A 21,606-nucleotide genomic window follows, 5' to 3' on the forward strand; every position below is an offset into this window, starting at 1 on the left:
TGAAGAGGTTTTTTTGACGCTGGGTCTGGAAAAACTTGAATAGTAGTAGTAGTAGTAGTAGTAGTAGTAGTAGTAGGGATTTGGCCCTTCGGTGTCGTCGGGCGCGGGGACTGTGTCCCGGTTCTTTGTCCGTGGTTGCTGTTAAATTTTCCACGTATCGCTGACTAGTTCGTTGTAACTCGTTTCAAAATGATGCCACAGATAATTGAGTAGTCGACCTTTCAAACCCAATGCATTTCCGAATTGTAAGCTGTGTGGAAGTCTATTCACAAGAGCACAAGTTCTAAAGAAATAGCTTTGCTGACAAATTTCAAGGCGTGGTTTTGAATGTTCGAATTTCAGTTCGTTTTCACTCCGTAATGAACGTGTGGTGGTCCTCAAGCAGACAAATTGATCAATATTGAAGTTGAAATGACCCGTAAGAATTTTAGAAAGAAAAAGTAAATCCTGTAATTGTAGATATAAAGAGAGCGGTAAGATACGACTGCAATAAAGTAGTTCTCTATAATTGTTATTGCTCGTGCTGTTGATCCATTTCAAACTCTTTTTCTGAACACTTTCAAGTACTTTTGTCTTTGTTACATTAGCAAACCAACAAACACTTCCGTATAATAAAACGGGCAATACCATAGATTTGTACAAGTTTAATTTAATTGACGGAGTTAGGTGTGGTGAGCTTCTTTTCAACATGAAAAGAACTCCGAGCGCTTTGTTCGCGGACTTTTTTATGTGGATGTCCCACTTAAGATCACTTGTTACATAAACTCCTAAATCCTTCTGTACGTGTACTTTTTCGATCCAGGTTCCAGAAAATTTAAAGTGATGCATGGAATTAGACATTGAGATATGAGAGCATTTTTTTGACGGTTAAGGGGAGTTTATGTTGTTCACTCCATTTCATCACCCTAGTAAGATCGATCTGACAAACGAGACTGGACTTATTGACTGATATGAATTTAGCATCGTCGGCACAAAGGAGAGGAATAACAGCTCTGCAACTTTCTGGTAAATCGTTGACGTAGATTACAAAGAAGAGGGATGCCAGAAGAGATCCCTGCGGAACTCCACTTGTAACGTTAACACTTTCAGAATAATGACCGTTGATTCTAACTCTTTGAGTCCTTCCGATTAGGTAAGATTGCAATAATTTGATAACTTTCCCGCGGACACCAAGATTGAATAGTTTTGTTAAAAGAATACCGTGATCGACATTATCAAACGCTTTCTCATAGTCGGTATAAATTATGTCAATATTTTCTTTTGAATCAATTGATTTATAGATAGCTTCTAGGTAAACCAAGAGTTGAACGACGCATGAGCGACCTTTTCGAAAACCGTATTGGTAAGCCGTATTGGTAACACCGTATTCGAAAGCCGTTTTCGAAAACCGTATATAGTGACAATAAAGGTAAAAAAAATGAAAAAAATTTGTCAACTTTTTCAAAGCAAATGCTGAAATTCGTGATAATAAAATGTTGAAAACCATTCTACTAGCACTAGACAGTATGCAGTAACCTATTATCCAACCCTAGAGGAGGTTCTTTATAATCTGGGGCTGAAAAACTCAAAAAACGACAAACAATTCCAAAAAGCTTGAAAAAATTTATATAAATTTGCTTGTTTTTATATGGATTATCAAAGCAGCATACAGCTCTTAAAAGGTCAAAAAATATACTTCTGTCTTGCATAAGACCTTTAACAATTTTAACCAGTCTCAATTTTGACTGGTTAAACAAAAAATGCGAAAAATGACGAAAAAAGCACGAAAAATTGCAGATTTTGGGCTCAAATACTCCTAAAATATACCTTTTAACCCTAAACTACGACCTTCCGAGTATCTTCACCACACTAAGCATTTGAATGACTACTAAACCCGGCTAGGAGCCTCCAATGAAACTTGATGCTTGTTGGGCGCTACCTGTTTATCCCATTTTTAAGGACGAAAAGTCGAATGGGTCAGACGAAAACATCGGTCAGCAAAAAATCTCGGTGAAGCGAAGAAAAAGACCAACAGGACTAATATTTTTGCTGCAAACTTCGTTTGAGTGCTATTAATTAGGCTACCAAAGCTGGGCATAGTTATTACAACTATTTTTGAAAATCATATCTGCATCACAACCCCCACCCCCCCCCCCCCCCCCCCCCCAAAAAAAAAACATCAAATGTGAAATGTTTAAGTGTTCCCACATGAATGTCAGTGATTATATGCACTCGTTCTAGGGGATTCAAAAATAAAAGGAAACTTTTATTCGAGCTCTAAAATGATATCTTTCTTACATCTCTAAAATGTGTAGCAAAGTTTTTAAGTTTGGCTGGAGAGTAAAAGACCTAATTCTATTCCTTCATTTCTTTGAATGCTGGAACAAAAATAGCAAAAAACAAAAGGATTTCTTTCTACTTTGGGTTAGAAAAAGGTTGTTTGGTTAGAAAAAAAGTGAATGAGTTAAAAATGTGATCAGAACTCTGATCAAAACATTTCCAGTCTTGGTCCAATGAGCAAAAATGCGCGATCAAAAAGCGACTTGAAAGCGAGTTCGTAAGAGTTACTTTTTTATGAGTAACACGCTCGTGTTCGTGTTCCGGATTTTGCCCGGCTCTGACTACATCTCTTTGATGGGTTACTTGAAAATTGCATGAAATTTACATTTCCAACTTATAGTACTCAGCTTTAGTTTGAATAGTTAGTACACCTGGTTACTATAATGGCGAAATAGCCTGACAAAAATAGTACTAATGTTTGTTCCGAAATGCCTTTAATCGTTTTCAAAGTCAACAAAAACATTGGTATCAAAAACAGGTAAAACCTATCACTCATTGCTCTGAGAGGTGGCTATAGTGCGACTTATGATCAGACTATTTAGACTTCAACCAGACTATCGTGAGGCCAGAATCACATTTCAGACCCTAAAAACTTGGTATCAATGTGACCAGCGTTTGCAACCCAAATAGTTTGATTAGGGGTGGCTTGGACTGGGCTGGCCGAGAACATCTAGCAACAAGAAGAGATTCTTCAATGAAAACAAATGAAATCTGAAGGTTCTTTGCCAACATCAGTAGCCATCGATTGACACTTGTGAGCCAAAACGATTCTAATTTGGTAAACAATATACAACAATCAAAACATTGTGGATGGTATTTTTGTACATCTCAATTCCCGAGTCGAATGTTCTCCCAAAAATCCTCCCATTTTGTTATAAGAGTGGGGGGGGGGGGGGTAGTCTATGGGGGGTAAATTGATGCAAGAGTCTGGGGGGTAATTTGTTCAGAGGGGGTAAAATGACGTTGTAAGAGTTGGGCTGCAATGGGAGGACTTTTGAGGAACTACCCCCCCCCCCCTGACTAAAATTGCCTAGTACGAGTGGGCCGCAATGAGAGGACTTTTGAGGAATAACCCCCCTGACTATAATTGCCATGTAAGAGCGGGCTGCAATGGGCTACAATGGGAGGACATTTGAGGAATTACTCCCCCCCCCCTGACTAAAATTGCCATGTAAGAGTGGGCTGCAATGGGAGGACTTTTAAGGAATTACCGCCCTGACTAAAATTGCCATGTAAGAGTGGGCTGCAATGGGCTGCACTGGGAGGACTTTTGAGGAATTACCCCCTGACTAAAATTGCAATGTAAGATTTGGCTGCAATGGGAGGACTTTTGAGGAATTACCCCTTACTAAAATTGCCATTTAAGAATGAGCTGCAATGGGAGGACTTTTGAGGAATTACCCCTGACTAAAATTGCAATGTAAGAGTGGGCTGCAATGTGCTGCAATGGGAGGAATTTTGAGGGAATATCCCTTGACTAAAATTGCATTGTAAGAGTGGGCTGCAATGGGATTACTTTTGAGGAATTACCCCCTGACAAAAATATTGCCATGTAAGTGTGCGCTGCAATGGGGGAATTTTGAGGGAATATCCCTTGACTAAAATTGCCTTGTAAGAGTGGGCTGCAATGGGCTGACTTTTGAGGAATTACCCCCTGACTGAAATTGCCATGTAAGAGTGGGCTGCAATGGGCTGCAATGGGAGGTCCTTTTAGGAACTAACCCCTGATTAAAATTGCCATGCAAGAATGGGCTGCAATGCGCTGCAATGAGAGGACTTTTGAGGAATTACTCCTGACTAAGATTGCCATGTAAGAGTGGGCTGCAATGGGCTGCAATGGGAGGACATTTGAGGAATTACCCCCTGAGTAAAACTGCCATGTAAGAATGGGCTGCAGGGGGCTGCAATGGGAAGACTTCTGAATAGTTAATCCTGACTGAAATTGCCATGTAAGAGTGGGCTGCAATGGACCGCAGTGAGAGCACTTTTGAGGAATGAACCCCAGATTAACATTGCCATGTAAGAGTTGGCTGCATTGGGAGGACTTTTGAGGAATGAACCCCAGACTAACATTGCCATGTAAGAATGGGCTGCAAGGGGCTGCAGTGGGAAGACTTTTGAGGAATTAATCCTGACTGAAATTGCCATGTAAGAGTGGGCTGCATTGGACTGCAATGAGAGGAAGTTTGAGGGAATAACCCTTGACTAAAATTTGTTTGTAAGAGTGGGCTGCAGTGGGAGCACTTTTGAGGAATGAACCCCAGACTAACATTGCCATGTAAGAGTTGGCTGCATTGGGAGGACTTTTGTGGAATTATGCCCCTGACTCAAGATGCAACAATCAAAACATTGTGGATGGTATTTTTGTACATCTCAATTCCCGGGTCGAATGTTCTCCCTAAAACCCTCTCAATTTGTTGTAAGAGTGGGGGGGGGTAGTCTATGGGGGGTAAATTGGTGTAAGAGACTGGGGGTAATTTGTTCAGAGCGGGTAAAATGATGTTGTAAGAGTTGGGCCGCAATGGGAGGACTTATGAGGAATTACTCCCCCTGACTAAGATTGCCTTGTAAGAGTGGGCCGCAACGGGCTGCAAGGGGAGGACTTTTGAAGAATTGACCTCCTCCCCGCTCCTGACTAAAATTACTTTGTAAGAGTGGGCTGCAATGGTCTACAATGGGAAAATTTAGAAGAATTACCCCCCTTGACTAAACTTGCCATTTAAGAGTGGGCTGCAATGGGCTGCACTGGGGAGACTTATGAGGAATTACCCCCTAACAATTTTTGCGATGTAAAAAGGGGATGCAATGGGCTGCACTGGGAGGACTTTCGAGGCTACCCCCACCACCCCCCCCCCCACCCCCTGACTAAAATTTCCATGTAAGAGTGGACTGCAATGGTCTACACTTGGAGGACTTTTGGGAAATTACTCCTGACTAATATTGCCATGTGAGAGTGGGCTGCTACGGGCAGCAATTGGAGGATTTTTGAGGTAATACCCCCTGACTAAAATTGCCATGTAAGAGTGGGCTGCATTGGGCTGCAATGGGAGGACATTTGCGGAATGACCTCTGACTAAAATTGCCATGTAAGAGTGGGCTGCAATGGGCAGCAGTGCGAGGACTTTTGAGGAATTAAACCCTGACAGAAATTGCAATGTAAGAGTGGTCTGCAATTAGCTACAATGAGAGGGCTTTTGAGGAATAAACCCCTGACTGAAATTGCCATGTAAGAGTGGGCTGCAATGGGCTGCAATGGGAGGTCCTTTTAGGAACTAACCCCTGATTAAAATTGCCATGCAAGAATGGGCTGCAATGCGCTGCAATGAGAGGACTTTTGAGGAATTACTCCTGTCTAATATTGCCATGTGAGAGTGGGCTGCTACGGGCAGCAATTGGAGGACTTTTAAGGTAATACCACCTGACTAAAATTGCCATGTAAGAGTGGGCTGCATTGGGCTGCAATGGGAGGACATTTGCGGAATGACCTCGGTCTGAGATTGCCATGTAATAGTGTGGGCTACAATGGGCTGCAATGGTAGGGTTTTTGAGGAATTACCCCCTGACTAGAACTGCCATGTAAGCATGGGCTGCAATGGGCTGCAATTCGAGGACTTTTGAGGAATTACCACCTGACTAAAATTACTATATAAGAGTGTGCTGCAATGGGCTGCAACGGGAGGACTTTTGAGGAATTACCCACTGACTAAAATTGCCATGTAAGGATGCGCTGCAATGGGCTGCAATGGGGAGACTTTTGAGGAATTACTCCTGACTAAAATTGCCATGTAAGAGTGGGCTGCAATAGGCCGCAATGAGAGGAATTTTGAGAGAACAACACTTGACTAACATTGCCATGTAAAAAATGGGCTGCAATGGGCTTCAATGGGAAGATTTGTGAGGATTTACTCCTGACTAAAATTGCCATGTAGGAGTGGGCTGCAATGGGCTGCAATTGGAGGACATTTGAGGAAATACCCCCTGACTAAAAGTGTCATGTAAGAATGGGCTACAATAGGCTGCAATGGGAGGAGTTTTGAGGAAATACATCCTGACTAAAATTGCCATGTAAGAGTGGACTGCAATGGGCTGCAAGGAGAGGACTTTTGAGGAATAAACCTCACCCCCTGACTAAAATTGCCTTGTAAGAGTGGGCTGCAATGGGCTACACTGGGAGGACTTTTGAGGAATTAACACCTGATTTAATTTTGGCACGTAAGAGTGTGCTGCAAATGGGCTGCAATGGGAGGACTTTTGAGGAATTACCCCCTGACTAAAATTGCCATGTAAGAATAGGCTCCAATGGGCTGCAATTGGGAGACTTTTGAGGAATTACTCCTGACTAAAATTGCCATGTAAGAATGGGCTGCAATGGGCTGCAATGGGGAGACTTTTGAGGAATTACTCCTAACTAAAATTGCCATGTAAGAATGGGCTGCAATGGGCTGCAATGGGCTGCAATGGGTGGATTTTTGGGGAATTACTCCTGACTAAAATTGCCATGTAAGTGTGGGCTGCATTGAGCTGCAATGGGAGGACTTTTGAGGAATTGCCCCCTGACTAAAATTGCCATGTAAGAGTGGGCTGCAATGGGCTACACTGGAAGGACGTTTGAGAAATTACGCCCTGACTAAAATTGTCATGTAAGAATGGGCTGCAATGGGCTGCAATTCGAGGACTTTCGAGGAATTACTCCTGACTCAAATTGCCATGTAATAGTCGGCTGCAATGGGCTGCAATTCGAGGACTTTCGAGGAATTACCACCTTACTAAAATTGCCATGTAAGGGTGTGCTGCAATGGGCTGCAATGAGGAGACTTTTGAAGAATTACTCATGACTAAAATTGCCCTGTAATAGTGGGCTGCAATGATCTGCAATTCGAGGACTTTCGAGGAATTACCACCTTACTAAAATTGCCATGTAAGGGTGTGCTGCAATGGGCTGCAATGGGAGGACTTTTGAGGAATTACACTCTGGCTAAAGTTGCCATGTAAGAATGGGCTGCAATGGGCTGCAATTCGAGGACTTTCGAGGAATTACCCCTTGACTAAAATTGCCGTGTAAGAATGGGTTGCAATGGGCTACACTGGGAGGATGTATGAGGAATTACGCCCTGACTAAAATTGTCATGTAAAAATGGGCTGCAATGGGCTGCAATTCGAGGATTTTCGAGGAATTACCCCTTGACTAAAATTGCCATGTAAGATTGGGTTGCAACGGGCTGCAATGGGGAGACTTTTGGGGAATTACTCCTGACTAAAATTGCTATGTAAGTGTGGGCTGCGTTGAGCTGCAATGGGAGGACTTTTGAGGAATTACCCCCTGACTAAAATTGCCATGTAAAAGTGGGCTGCAATGGGCTACACTGGGAGGACGTTTGAGGAATTACGCCCTGACTTAAATTGTCATGTAAGCATGGGCTGCAATGGGCTGCAATTCGAGGACTTTCGAGGAATTACCCCTTGACTAAAATTGCCATGTAAGATTGTGTTGCAACGGGCTGCAATGGGGAGACTTTTGAAGACTTACTCCTGACTAAAATTGCCATGTAAGAATGGGCTGCAATGGGCTGCAATGGGAGGACTTTTGGGGAATTACTCCTGACTAAAATTGCCATGTAATAGTGGGCTGCAATGGGCTGCAATTCGAGGACTTTCGAGGAGTTACCACCTTACTAAAATTGCCATGTAAGAATGGGCTGCAATGGGCTGCAATGGGAGGGTTTTTGAGGAATTACCCCTGGCTAAAATTGCCATGTAAGAGTGGGCTGCAATGGGCTGCAATGGGGAGACTTTTGGGGAATTACTCCTGACTAAAATTGCCATGTAAAAATGGGCTGCAATTGGCTGCAATGGGAAGATTTGTGAGGAATTACTCCTGACTAAAATTGCCATGTAAGAATGGGCTGCAATGGGCTGCAATGGGGAGACTTTTGAGGAATTACTCCTAACTAAAATTGCCATGTAAGAATGGGCTGCAATGGGCTGCAATGGGAGGACTTTTGAGGAATTACTCCTTACTAAAATTTCCATGTAAGTGTGGGGTGCATTGAGCTGCAATGGGAGGACGTTTGAGGAACTACCCCCCGACTAAAATTGTCATGTAAGAATGGGCTCCAATGGGCTGCAATGGGAGGACTTTTGAGGAATTACTCCTGACTAAAATTGCCATGTAATAGTGGGCTGCAATGGTGTGCAATTCGAGGACTTTCGAGGAATTACCACCTTACTAAAATTTCCATGTAAGAGTGTGCGGCAATGGGTTGCAATGGGAAGACTTTTGAGGAATTACTCCTGAATAAAAATGCCATGTGAGAATGGGCTCCAATGAGCTGCAATGGGAGGACTTTTGAGGAATTACTCCTGACTAAAATGGCCATGTAATAGTGGGCTGCAATGGTGTGCAATTCGAGGACTTTCGAGGAATTACCACCTTACTAAAATTTCCATGTAAGAGTGTGCGGCAATGGGTTGCAATGGGGAGACTTTTGGGGAATTACTCCTGACTAAAATTGTCAAGTAAGAGTGGGCTGCAATGCGCTGCAATCAGAGGAATTTTGAGGAAACACCCCTTGACTAAAATTGCCATGTAAAAATGGGCTGCAATGGGCTGCAATGGGAAGCTTTGTGAGGAATTACTCCTGACTAAAACTGCCAAATAGGAGTGGGCTGCAATGGGCTGCAATGAGAGGAATTTTGAGGGAATACCCCTTGACTAAAATTGCCTTGTAAGAGTGGGCAGCAATGGGCTGCAATTGGAGGAGTTTTGAGGAATTACCCGCCACCCCCTGACTAAAATTTCCATGTAAGAGTGGGCTCCAATGGGCTACATGGGAGGACTTTTGAGGAATTACTCCTGAATAATTTTGCCATGTAAGAATGGGATGCAAAGGGCTGCAATGGGGAGACTTTTGAGGAATTACTTCTAACTAAAATTGCCATGTAAGAATTGGCTGCAATGGGCTGCAATGGGAGGACTTTTGAGGAATTACTCCTTACTAAAATTGCCATGTAAGTGTGGGCTGCATTGAGCTGCAATGGGAGGACGTTTGAGGAATTAACCCCCGACAAAAATTGTCATGTAAGAATGGGCTCCAATGGGCTGCAATGGGGAGACCTTTGAGGAATTACTCCTGACTAAATATGCCATGTAAGAATGGGCTCCAATGAGCTGCAATGGGAGGACTTTTGAGGAATTACTCCTGACTAAAATTGTCATGTAATAGTGGGCTGCAATGGTTTGCAATTCAAGGACTTTCGAGGAATTACCACCTTACTAAAATTTCCATGTAAGAGTGTGCGGCAATGGGTTGCAATGGGGAGACTTTTGGGGAATTACTCCTGACTAAAATTGCCATGTAAGAGTGGGCTGCAATGCGCTGCAATGAGGGGAATTTTGAGGAAACACCCCTTGACTAAAATTGCCATGTAAAAATGGGCTGCAATGGGCTGCAATGGGAAGATTTGTGAGGAATTACTCCTGACTAAAACTGCCAAGTAGGAGTGGGCTGCAATGGGCTGCAATGAGAGGAATTTTGAGGGAATACCCCTTGACTAAAATTGCCTTGTAAGAGTGGGCAGCAATGGGCTGCAATTGGAGGAGTTTTGAGGAATTACCCGCCACCCCCTGACTAAAATTTCCATGTAAGAGTGGGCTCCAGTGGGCTACACTGGGAGGATTTTTGAGGAATTGCTCCTGAATAATTTTGCCATGTAAGAATGGGATGCAATGGGCTGCAATGGGGAGACTTTTGAGGAATTACTCCTAACTAAAATTGCCATGTAAGAATTGGCTGCAATGGGCTGCAATGGGAGGACTTTTGACGAATTACTCCTAACTAAAATTACCATGTAAGTGTGCGCTGCATTGAGCTGCAATGGGAGGACGTTTGAGGAATTAACCCCCGACAAAAATTGTCATGTAAGAATGGGCTCCAATGGGCTGCAATGGGGAGACCTTTGAGGAATTACTCCTGACTAAAAATGCCATGTAAGAATGGGCTAAAATGGGCTGAAATGGGAGGACTTTTGAGGAATTACTCCTGACTGAAATTGCCATGTAATAGTGGGCTGCAATGGGCTGCAATTCGAGGACTTTCGAGGAATTACCACCTTACTAAAATTTCCATGTAAGAGCTTGCTGCAATGGGCTGCAATGGGAGGACTTTTGAGGAATTACCCCCTGGCTAAAATTGCCATGTAAAAGTGGGCAGCAATGGCTGCAATGGGGAGACTTTTGGGGGATTACTCCTGATTAAAATTGCCATATAAGAGTGGGCTGCAATGCGCTGCAATAAGAGGAATTTTGAGGAAACACCCCTTGACTAAAATTGCCATGTAAAAATGGGCTGCAAAGGGAAGATTTGTGAGGAACTACTCCTGACTAAAATTGCCATGTAGGAGTAGGCTGCAATGGGCTGCAATGAGAAGAATTTTGAGGGAATACCCCTTGACTAAAATTGCCTTGTAAGAGTGGGCTGCAATGGGCTGCAATTGGAGGAGTTTTGAGGAACTACCCGCCATCCCCTGACTAAAATTGCCATGTAAGAGTGGGCTCCAATGGGCTACACTGGGAGGGATTTTGAGGAATTACTCCTGAATAATTTTGCCTTGTAAGAATTGGATGCAATGGGCTGCAATGTGAGGACTTTCGAGCAATTAACCCCCCAACCTCTGACTAAAACTAACATGTAAGAGTGGGCTGTAATAAGCTACACTGGGAGGAGCTTTCAGGAAATACTCCTGAACAATTTTGCCAGCTAAGAATGGGATGCAATGGGCTGCAATGTGAGGGTTTTAGAGCAATTAACACCCCCCCCCCCAACCCCCTGACTAAAATTAACATGTAAGAAAGAGTGGTGTGTAATGGGCTACATTGGGAGGAATTTTCAGGAATTAATCCTGACTAAAAATGCCATGCAAGAGAGGGCTGCAATGGGCTGCAATGGCAGGACTTCTGAGGATTTACGCCCCACCCTCTGACTAAAATTGCCATGTAAGAGTGGGCTGCAATGGGCTGCAATGGGAGGACTTTTGAGGAATTACCCCCTGGCTAAAATTGCCATCTAAAAGTGGGCAGCAATGGGCTGCAATGGGGAGACTTTTGGGGAATTACTCCTGATTAAATTGGCCATGTAAGAGTGGGCTGCAATGCGCTGCAATAAGAGGAATTTTGAGGAAACACCCCTTGACTAAAATTGCCATGTAAAAATGGGCTGCAAAGGGAAGATTTGTGAGGAACTACTCCTGACTAAAATTGCCATGTAGGAGTAGGCTGCAATGGGCTGCAATGAGAAGAATTTTGAGGGAATACCCCTTGACTAAAATTGCCTTGTAAGAGTGGGCTGCAATGGGCTGCAATTGGAGGAGTTTTTAGGAACTACCCGCCATCCCCTGACTAAAATTGTCATGTAAGAGTGGGCTCCAATGGGCTACACTGGGAGGGATTTTGAGGAATTACTCCTGAATAATTTTGCCTTGTAAGAATGGGATGCAAGGGGCTCTAATGTGAGGACTTTCGAGCAATTAACCCCCCAACCTCTGACTAAAACTAACATGTAAGAGTGGGCTGTAATAGGCTACACTGGGAGGAGCTTTCAGGAACTACTCCTGAATAATATTGCCAGCTAAGAATGGGATGCAATGGGCTTCAATGTGAGGGTTTTAGAGCAATTAACACCCCCCCACCCCCTGACTAAAATTAACATGTAAGAAAGAGTGGTGTGTAATGGGCCACATTGGGAGGAGTTTTCAGGAATTAATCCTGACTAAAATTGCCATGCAAGAGAGGGCTGCAATGGGCTGCAATGGGAGGACTTCTGAGGATTTACGCCCCACCCCCTGACTAAAAGTGCCATGTAAGAGTGGGCTGCAATGGGCTACACTGGGATGACTTTTAAGGAATTACTCCTGACTAATATTGCCATGTAAGAATGGGATGCAATGGGCTGCAATGGGCTGCAATGGGAGGACTTTCGAGGGATTACCCCCCCCCCCACCCCCCGTGACTAAAATTGCCATATAAGAGTGGGCTGCAATGGGCTGCAATGGGAAGATTTTTTTAGGAATTACTCCTGACTTAAATTGCCATGTATGAGTCGGCTGCAATGAGCTGCAATGGGAGGGCTTTTGAGGAATAACCCCTGACTGAAATTGCCATGTAAGAATGGGCTGCAATGGGCTGCAATGGGAGGAATTTTGAGGAATCACTCCTGACTAAAAATGACATGTAAGAACGGGATTCAATGGGCTGCAATGGGAGGACTTTCGAGGAATTACCCCCCACCCCCGTGACTAATATTGCCATGTAAGAGTGGGATGCAATCGGCTGGAATTAAAGGAATTTTGAGGGAATACTCTTTGACTAAAATTGCCTTGTATGAGTGGGCTGCAACGGGCTGCAATTGGAGGACATTTGAGGAATTTCCCCTGACTTAAATTGCCATGTATGAGTCGGCTGCAATGAGCTGCAATGGGAGGGCTTTTGAGGAATAACTCCCTGACTGAAATTGCCATGTAAGAATGGGCTGCAATGGGCTGCAATGGGAGGAATTTTGAGGAATCACTCCTGAATAAAATTGCCATGTAAGAGTGGGCTGCAATGGGCTACACTGGGAAGACTTTTGAGGAATTACTCCTGACTGAAATTGCCACGTAAGAATGGGCTGCAATGGGCTACAATGGGAGGAATTTTGAGGAATCACTCCTGACTAAAATTGCCATGTAAGAATAGGATTCAATGGGCTGCAATGGGAGAACTTTCGCGGGATTACCCCCCCCCCCCCCCCACCCCCGTGACTAAAATTGCCATATAAGAGTGGGCTGCAATGGGCTGCAACGGGAAGATTTTTGAGGAATTACTCCTGACTTAAATTGCCATGTATGAGTCGGCTGCAATGAGATGCAATGGGAGGGTTTTTGAGGAATAACCCCCTGACTTAAATTGCCATGTAAGAATGGGCTGCAATGGGCTGCAATGGGAGGAATTTTGAGGAATCACTCCTGACTAAAATTGCCATGTAAGAATGGGATTCAATGGGCTGCATTGGGAGGACTTTCGAGGGATTACCCCCCACCCCCGTGACTAAAATTGCCATGTAAGAGTGGGATGCAATCGGCTGGAATGAGAGGAATTTTGAGGGAATACTCCTTGACTAAAATTGCCATATAAGAGTGGGCTGCAATGGGCTGCAATGGGAAGATTTTTGAGGAATTACTCCTGACTTAAACTGCCATGTATGAGTCGGCTGCAATGAGCTGCAATGGGAGGGTTTTTGAGGAATAACCCCCTGACTGAAATTGCCATGTAAGAATGTGCTGCAATGAGCTGCATTGGGAGGAATTTTGAGGAATCACTCCTGACTAAAATTGCCATGAAAGAGTGGGCTGCAATGTGCTACACTGGGAGGACTTTTGAGGAAATACTCCTGACTAATATTGCCATGTAAGAGTGGGATTCAATGGGCTGCAATGGGAGGACTTTCGAGGGATTACCCCCCCCCCCCCACATCCCGTGACCAAAATTGCCATGTAAGAGTGGGCTGCAATGGGCTGCAATGGGAAAACTTTTGAGAAATTACTCCTGACTAAAATTGCCATGTGAGAGTGGGCTGCAATGGGCTGCAATGAGAGGAATTTCGAGGGAATACCCCGTGACTAAAATTGTCTTGTAAGAGTGGGCTGAAATGGGCTTCAATTGGAAGACATTGAGGAATTACCCCCTGACTAAAATTGCCATGTAAGAAAGAGCTGCAATGGGCTGCAATATGAGGAGTTCTGAGGAATTACTCCTGACTAAAATTGCCATGTAAAAGTGGGCTGAAATGGGCTGCAATGGGAGGATTTTTGAGGATTTACCCCCTGACTAAAATTGCCATGTAAGAGTGGGCTGCAATGGGCTAAAATTGGAGGACTTTTGAGGAATTACTCCTGACTAAAATTGGGCTGCAATAGATTGCAATTAGAGGACATTTGAGGAATTACCCATTGACTAAATTGCCATGTAAGTTTGGGTTGCAACGGGCTGCAATGGGAGAACTTTTGAGGAATTAACCCCTGACTAAAATTGCCATTTAAGACTGGGCTGCAGTGGGCTGCACTGGGTAGACTTTTGAGGAGCTACTCCTGACAAAAACTACCATGTAAGAGTGGGCTGCAATGGGCTACAACAAGAGGACTTTTGAGGACCTACCCCTGACTAAAATTGCCATGAAGGAATGGGCTGCAATGAACTGCAATGGGAAAACTTTTGAGGAATTACTCCTGACTAAAATTGCCGTCTAAGAGTGGGCTGCAATGGGCTGCAATGAGAGCACTTTTGAGGAATGACCCCCAGACTAAATTTGCCATGTAAGAGTGGGCTGCAATGGGCTGCAATGGGAGGACTTTTGAGGAATGACCCCCAGACTAAATTTGCCATGTAAGAGTGGGCTGCAATGGGCTGCAATGGGAGGACTTTTGAGGAATTCTCCCCCTGACTAAATTTGCCATGTAAGAGTGGGCTGCAATGGGCTGCAATGGGAGGACTTTTGAGGAATTCTCCCCCTGACTCAATTTGCAACAATCAAAACGTTGTGGATGGTATTTTTGTACATCTCGATTCCCGGGTCAAATGTTCTCCCTAAAATCCTCCCATTTGGTTGTAAGAGTGGGGGATTGTCTATTGGGGGGGTAAATTGATGTTAGAGACTGGGGGTGATTTGTTCAGAGGGGGTGAAATGATATTGTGAGAGTTGGGCAGCAAAAGGAGGAATTATGAGGAATTACCCCCTAACTAAAATTGTCTTGTAAGAGTGGGCTGCAATGGGCTGCAATGGGAGGATTTTTGAGGAGTTACGCACCCCTGACTAAAATTGCCATGTAAGAGTGGGCTGCAACGGGCTGCAATGGGAGAACTTTTGAGGAATTACCTCCTGACTAAAATTGCCGTTTAAGAGGGGCTGCAGTGGGGTGCACTGGGGAGGCTTTTGAGGAATTACTCCTGACTAATATTACCATGTAAGAGTGGGCTGCAATGGGCTGCAATGGGAGGACTTTTGAGGAATTACCCCTGACTAAAATTGCCTTGTAAGAATGAAATGCAATGGCCTGCAATGGGAGGACTTTCGAGGAATTAGCACCATGACTAAAATTGCCATGTAAGAGAGGGCTGCATTGGGCTATACTGGGAGGTCTTTTGAGGAGTTACTCCTGATTAAAATTGCCATGTAAGAGTGGGCTGCAACGGGCAGCAGTGGGAGGACTTTTAAGGTAATATCCTCTGACCAAAAATTGCCATATAAGAATGGGCTGCAAAGGACTGCAATGCACTTTCAATAAATGGCTATTAAATTCAACGCATTTGACAGTTGGTAACTTTTCATTTTTGAAAACTATATTTTCTGTTTTCCTTTCATTTAGAGCTAAATTGTTTTGTTTCATATATTGTTCACTTTCTATCAATATCATTTTAGCCTTTGCTTTTAAACACGGTTCATTTTTTTCGCGACATAAAATTGCTATGTCATTTGCAAATTGCAAAACATTCGAACTTTTCCCTATTTCCTCACCGAAGTCATTTACATAAAGTATGAATACTAGTGGTCCGATTACAGTACCTTGTGGAACGCCATGATTAATAATTTTCCAGTGGGATTCAACTAATCTGTTTCTGACACACTGTTTCCTGTTAATTAGAAACAAATTCAATAAGACTCTTGCGTTTTCTCCAAAAACCATATTTTTGAATATTTTGAATAATAATGTCCAAGGATATTGGGTTAAAAGCTTTCGCTAAATCCAAAAATGTTGTTCAGACTATATCTTTTTCTTCAACAAAATGATTTATTTTCTCTGTCAGTGCAAACAATTATTGTATAAAGACACGACTTTTGTTTTTGGAAACCAAATTGATTTTTGTTAATTATTTTATTAATTTCTAAATGTTCCGACATTTGCTCAAACAGAAGTCTTTCAAAAATTTTTCAAAAATTCATTTCCCTAAAAATTGAAAGAAGGCAATTTAGGGGCAATTATTTCTCCCTTGTAAAGTCCAAGACGGGCAAAAAGTTTACTCAAACAGTTAGCAATACTTTTTTATCTGATAATACGTTATGGCCCTCTTTCAGCTTTGGAATTTTTTCTGTCTGTTTATTTCAGTTAATTTTGTTCTCCATAAATTTCCATTGTTCTATTGAAGTTGGGATATTCTCGAAAAATTGTTTTCTATAATCGTCAGATGCTTTACGTAATTTTCTATTAACATTGTTTCTAAGTACTTTGTAACTGTTAAAAAGCGCTTGATTAGGGTATTTTTTCCATTCATGGAATTCACGATGCTTTTCATTAATGAGATTACGCAGTTCTTTCGATAGCCATTTTTTGTGCTCCTTTTTGGTTTCACGCCTATATATTTCAAAGGTGCGTGACTATTAAATACATTTTAGAAAATTTCAATTAATTTATGAAAGATTTCAGATTTAATTTGCTCCAATGTTTTTGTACAATGGTGAACTGTCTTGCAAAGCAATATCACAGTTAAACAAACTTCTTGTGTATCTGCCAAAATCTCGCACTAAATATTCTGTCTTTTGCGGCTTCCATTCTAATTTCAATGATGATTTATATACAATGATGAAATGGTCATTTTCAATTATTGACTCTATTATATCTGTTTCGAAGATTTGATTTTTAGAAATAAAGCAGTGGTAGATTAAAGAAAAAGGTTCTCCCTTTGTAAATGTTGCTTTTTTTTGTGTTTACATACTGAAGTCCGTTATCTGCAATGAAGTTGATTAGTAATTGTCTCCCAATTTCTTTAAGTATATTTATGTTGTAATCTCCAAACAAGATTAGATTGTCAGTGCTAGAGTGAACATTTGAAATTTCTGATACCATTTCATCAAGGAAGAATTCTGAAAGATTTAAGTTTGAACAATACCCCACATTTATTAGCAGTTTCTCTTTCAGGGGCTCAGTTACTTCTATCCACTCGGATTCAAAAAAAAAAACTCCGGTTGATTGTGCTCAAGTCTTTTCTTATTTTGATTGAAAACTTCTTGGGTATCCATATATTTACAGCTCCCCCTCTTTCCAATTCAGTCGATCATTATCTCGGCTGATGAATAAATTGATGACTACTGCTGATAAAAGAATCTCGAATAGAATTGTTCTCTTTAACCCATGTTTAGGTAACAGCTGGGAAAGACAACTGGTCAAAAGTTGTCCAAAAATTTGATAACTTTTCGTATTTAATATTTGGGCTTCAACAGTTCATGTACCAGAACGTGAGATGATCGTCTATTCTGTTCTTTTCTTTGTAACACTGGTCTATTGTTTTCATTTTTTCTATTTGAGCTGGGCCTGGGTTTGTTTCAATAACTCCAGATTTTTGCAGAATAATTGATATGACGGATAATAAAAACGTTATATTGATAAAGCCGAACCATAGAGAAAACAAATTATTAAAATTAATCTGACAAAAATTAATTTTTGGTTTTTTAGTATGATTTTGAAAAAGACAACTTAAGTTTTGGTTTTTTCACTGACTTTTGAAAAAGACAACTTCCCCCTCTTTACAAACAAAGCCTATTTTTAAAATCACGATCAAATTTGACGTTTTTTCAAAAGAAACATTCAACTTTTCCATTAATGAACTAAGAATTAAATCACCCAAATGTATCAGAATTAATTCGGACTATTGATGTTATTCCATCCCCATTTGAACGCCAAAAAACTTGCATTTTGATGTTTAGGACGCATTTGTCTCAACAATGTATCGTTTGATGGGCAGTTGTAGCCAATGTTTTTCATATGTTTCTGCAAAGTTGTAGTTATTTTTTGAATTCCATAAAGGTTTGGGTGCACACCATCTTGTCTGCTATTGTTTGCCTTAAGACCATAATTGAGGATGTATACATTGGACAACTGGAATTTGCCTCTAATTTGGTCAGCATCGCTGTTTATTTCTTGGTTATAAGCATCAAATTCTTTATAGAATTTGGCATATAGCAAACTTATGGGGCTTGAAATTAGTTAAGGACTTACCGACTAAGTCGCTCATTTGCTCAGCAGCCCTTTTTCCATCAGTACCTTGGTCAGTTGCATTTTGTCCCAAATGAAAAACAAAATTATTAAAACAAATATGACAAAAATTAAATATTGGTGTTTTAGTAGGATTTGAGTGACTTTTGAAAAAGACAACTTTCCCCTTTTTACAAACAAAGCTTATTATTAAAATCACAACAAAACTGATGTTTTTTTTTCAAAAAAAACATTCAACGTTTCTATTAAAGAACTAAGAATTAAGTCACCCAAATGTATCAGAACTCATTCGGACTATTGAAGTTATTCCATCGCCTTTTGAATGCCAAAAAATTTGAATTTTGTTGTTTTGGACGCATTTGTTTTAAAGATATATTGTTTGCTGAACAGTTGTAGCCAATTTTTTTTAATATTTTTCCGCAAAGTTGTAACTATTTTCTGATTTCCATATATGTTTGGGTGCACACCGTCTTGTCTGATATCGATTGCCTCAAGAGCATAATTGAGGACGTATACATTAGACCACTGGAATTTGCCTCTAATTTGGTCAGCGATGCTGTTGAATTCTTGGTTATAAGCATCAATTGCGTTGTTGTTCGAGTCCCGTCTGTATAATCCATTTTTAACTTGTGGAATTTGGCATATAGAAACCTTATGGGGCTTGAATATATTTGAACACTTACTGACTAAGTCACCCATTTGCTCAGCTGCCCTTTTTCCATCAGTACCTTGGTCAATTGCATTTTGTCCCAAATGAAAAACAAAATTATTAAAATAATTATGACAAAAATTAAATATTGGTGTTTTAGTAGGATTTGAGTGACTTTTGAAAAAGACAAACTTCCCCCTCTTTACAAACAAAGCTTATTATTAAAATCACAACACAACTGCTGTTTTTTCCAAAAAAAACATTCAACGTTTCTATTAAGGACCTAAGAATTAAGTCACCCAAATGTATCAGAACTCATTCGGACTATTGAAGTTATTCCATCGCCTTTTGAATGCCAAAAATTTGCATTTTGTTGTTTTGGACGCATTTGTTTTAAAGATATATCGCTTGCTGAACAGTTGTAGCCAACTTTTTTTATATTTTTCCGCAAAGTTGTAATTATTTTCTGATTTCCATATATGTTTGGGTGCACACCGTCTTGTCTAATATCGATTGCCTCAAGAGCATAATTGAGGACGTATACATTAGACCACTGGAATTTGCCTCTAATTTGGTCAGCAATGCTGTTGAATTCTTGGTTATAAGCATCAATTGCGTTGTTGTTCGAGTCCCGTCTGTATAATCCATTTTTAACTTGTGGAATTTGGCATATAGAAACCTTATGGGGCTTGAATATATTTGAACACTTACTGACTCAGTCACCCATTTGCTCAGCTGCCCTTTTTCCATCAGTACCTTGGTCAATTGCATTTTGTCCCAAATGAAAAACAAAATTATTAAAATAATTATGACAAAAATTAAATATTGGTGTTTTAGTAGGATTTGAGTGACTTTTGAAAAAGACAACTTCCCCCTCTTTACAGACAAAGCTTATTATTAAAATCACAACACAACTGCTGTTTTTTCCAAAAAAAAAACATTCAACGTTTCTATTAAGGAACTAAGAATTAAGTCACCCAAATGTATCAGAACTCATTCGGACTATTGAAGTTATTCCATCGCCTTTTGAATGCCAAAAATTTGCATTTTGTTGTTTTGGGCGCATTTGTTTTAAAGATATATCGCTTGCTGAACAGTTGTAGCCAACTTTTTTTATATTTTTCCGCAAAGTTGTAATTATTTTCTGATTTCCATATATGTTTGGGTGCACACCGTCTTGTCTGATATCGATTGCCTCAAGAGCATAATTGAGGACGTATACATTAGATCACTGGAATTTGCCTCTAATTTGGTCAGCAATGCTGTTGAATTCTTGGTTATAAGCATCAATTGCTTCGTTGTTCGAGTCCCGTCTGTATAATCCATTTTTAACTTGTGGAATTTGGCATATAGAAACCTTATGGGGCTTGAATGTATTTGAACACTTACTGACTATGTCACCCATTTGCTCAGCTGCCCTTTTTCCATCAGTATGTTGGTCAATTGCATTTTGTCCCAAATTAAAAACAAGGTGTTCAGGTTTTGCTCCAGCCGCATAAGAGTCCATAATGTTATTAACATCACTTATGGTTGCCGAAGGGTATGAGTTTATTGCAGTTTCCCTACTTATATCACCCCGTTTATTAGATTTATAAGTGCTGTCTGATATGACAAGTTGATTAGTAAATCGTGGTATAAACATCAAAAAAACTGTCTGTTGTTGGCATAAACTTGTTTAGTTTTTTTTCTTTGTTGCCATCGATAATTTTTGTCAACATTTTCTCATTTTGTCCTCTCAGAAAAGAATTTCTGTCATTGCTTGGTCATATAGGGATTTGCTGTTGTCTAGAGCTGTTTGGAGTTCTCTATTTGCTTGCTTGTTTTTTTTTCTAAGTCCTTTTTCATTTCTGTTATTTCATCCTGTTGCAAGTTACTAATATCGGGTGATGATGTTTTGTTCTCTCTTAGATTTTCTTTTAGAATTTCTTGAATCAATTTATCTTTGTTCCATTTCGCTAGAACAGCCGCTTCCATTTTGTCGCTGGTTACACTGGGCTTGGTTATAACACACTAGCGACTCAATCGGGAAAGAAACCGTAAGAAAAAAACAACTCAAAGCTTTGACCTAAAAAAGACCTGAAAATGAAACAATTGTTAAAATATTGGATTGGTCTCACCAGATGAAGAATACTAAAAGAAGTCCAGGATAAGAGTGCCGAGTAGTCGATTCCAATTAAAATAATGAATGTCTTCTGATTAATGCAAAAAAACTAATAAGTTGTCTTCAGGAAGAAAAAATTCAAAGGTGTATGTTTTTGTGAAATTTCTATGCAGCTGACTTACAGCTGACTCCTGACTTTTTTGGGAATTATCCCCCGACTCAAAACTGCCATTTATGATTGGGCTGCAATGGGCTGCCTAAAAAGACGTAAGAGTTTTGAGCTGCATTTTCCTGAAAAAAATCCTCCCGTTGCAGCCCCATTCTTACGTCGTTTTGGGCGGAGAAACTCGAACCGGGTTCGACAACTTCTTTTTAAAATAAATTGGCATCAATTGATTTGTACTCTCTTACAAAAACTCTATCTGTACAAAAGTTGAAGTCTATGCTAAAGAGATTAATTTGGTGATTTGATTTTTATTGTTGAAATAGTGTCAATGTATCTGCTTTCATAGTTCAGGCA

The 21,606-nt window shown here is 41.0% G+C and overlaps 1 protein-coding gene across 2 annotated transcripts in view; it reads right to left on the bottom strand.

The window, feature by feature from the left end:
* Positions 1–21,606, bottom strand: part of LOC142349502 (uncharacterized) — a 188,182-nt gene that overhangs the window by 123,209 nt on the left and 43,367 nt on the right. The window lies entirely within an intron of this gene.

Source organism: Convolutriloba macropyga, chromosome 11, assembly GCF_964194025.1.
Source record: "Convolutriloba macropyga chromosome 11, txConMacr16.3, whole genome shotgun sequence".
NCBI classification, from domain to species: domain Eukaryota; kingdom Metazoa; phylum Xenacoelomorpha; order Acoela; family Convolutidae; genus Convolutriloba; species Convolutriloba macropyga.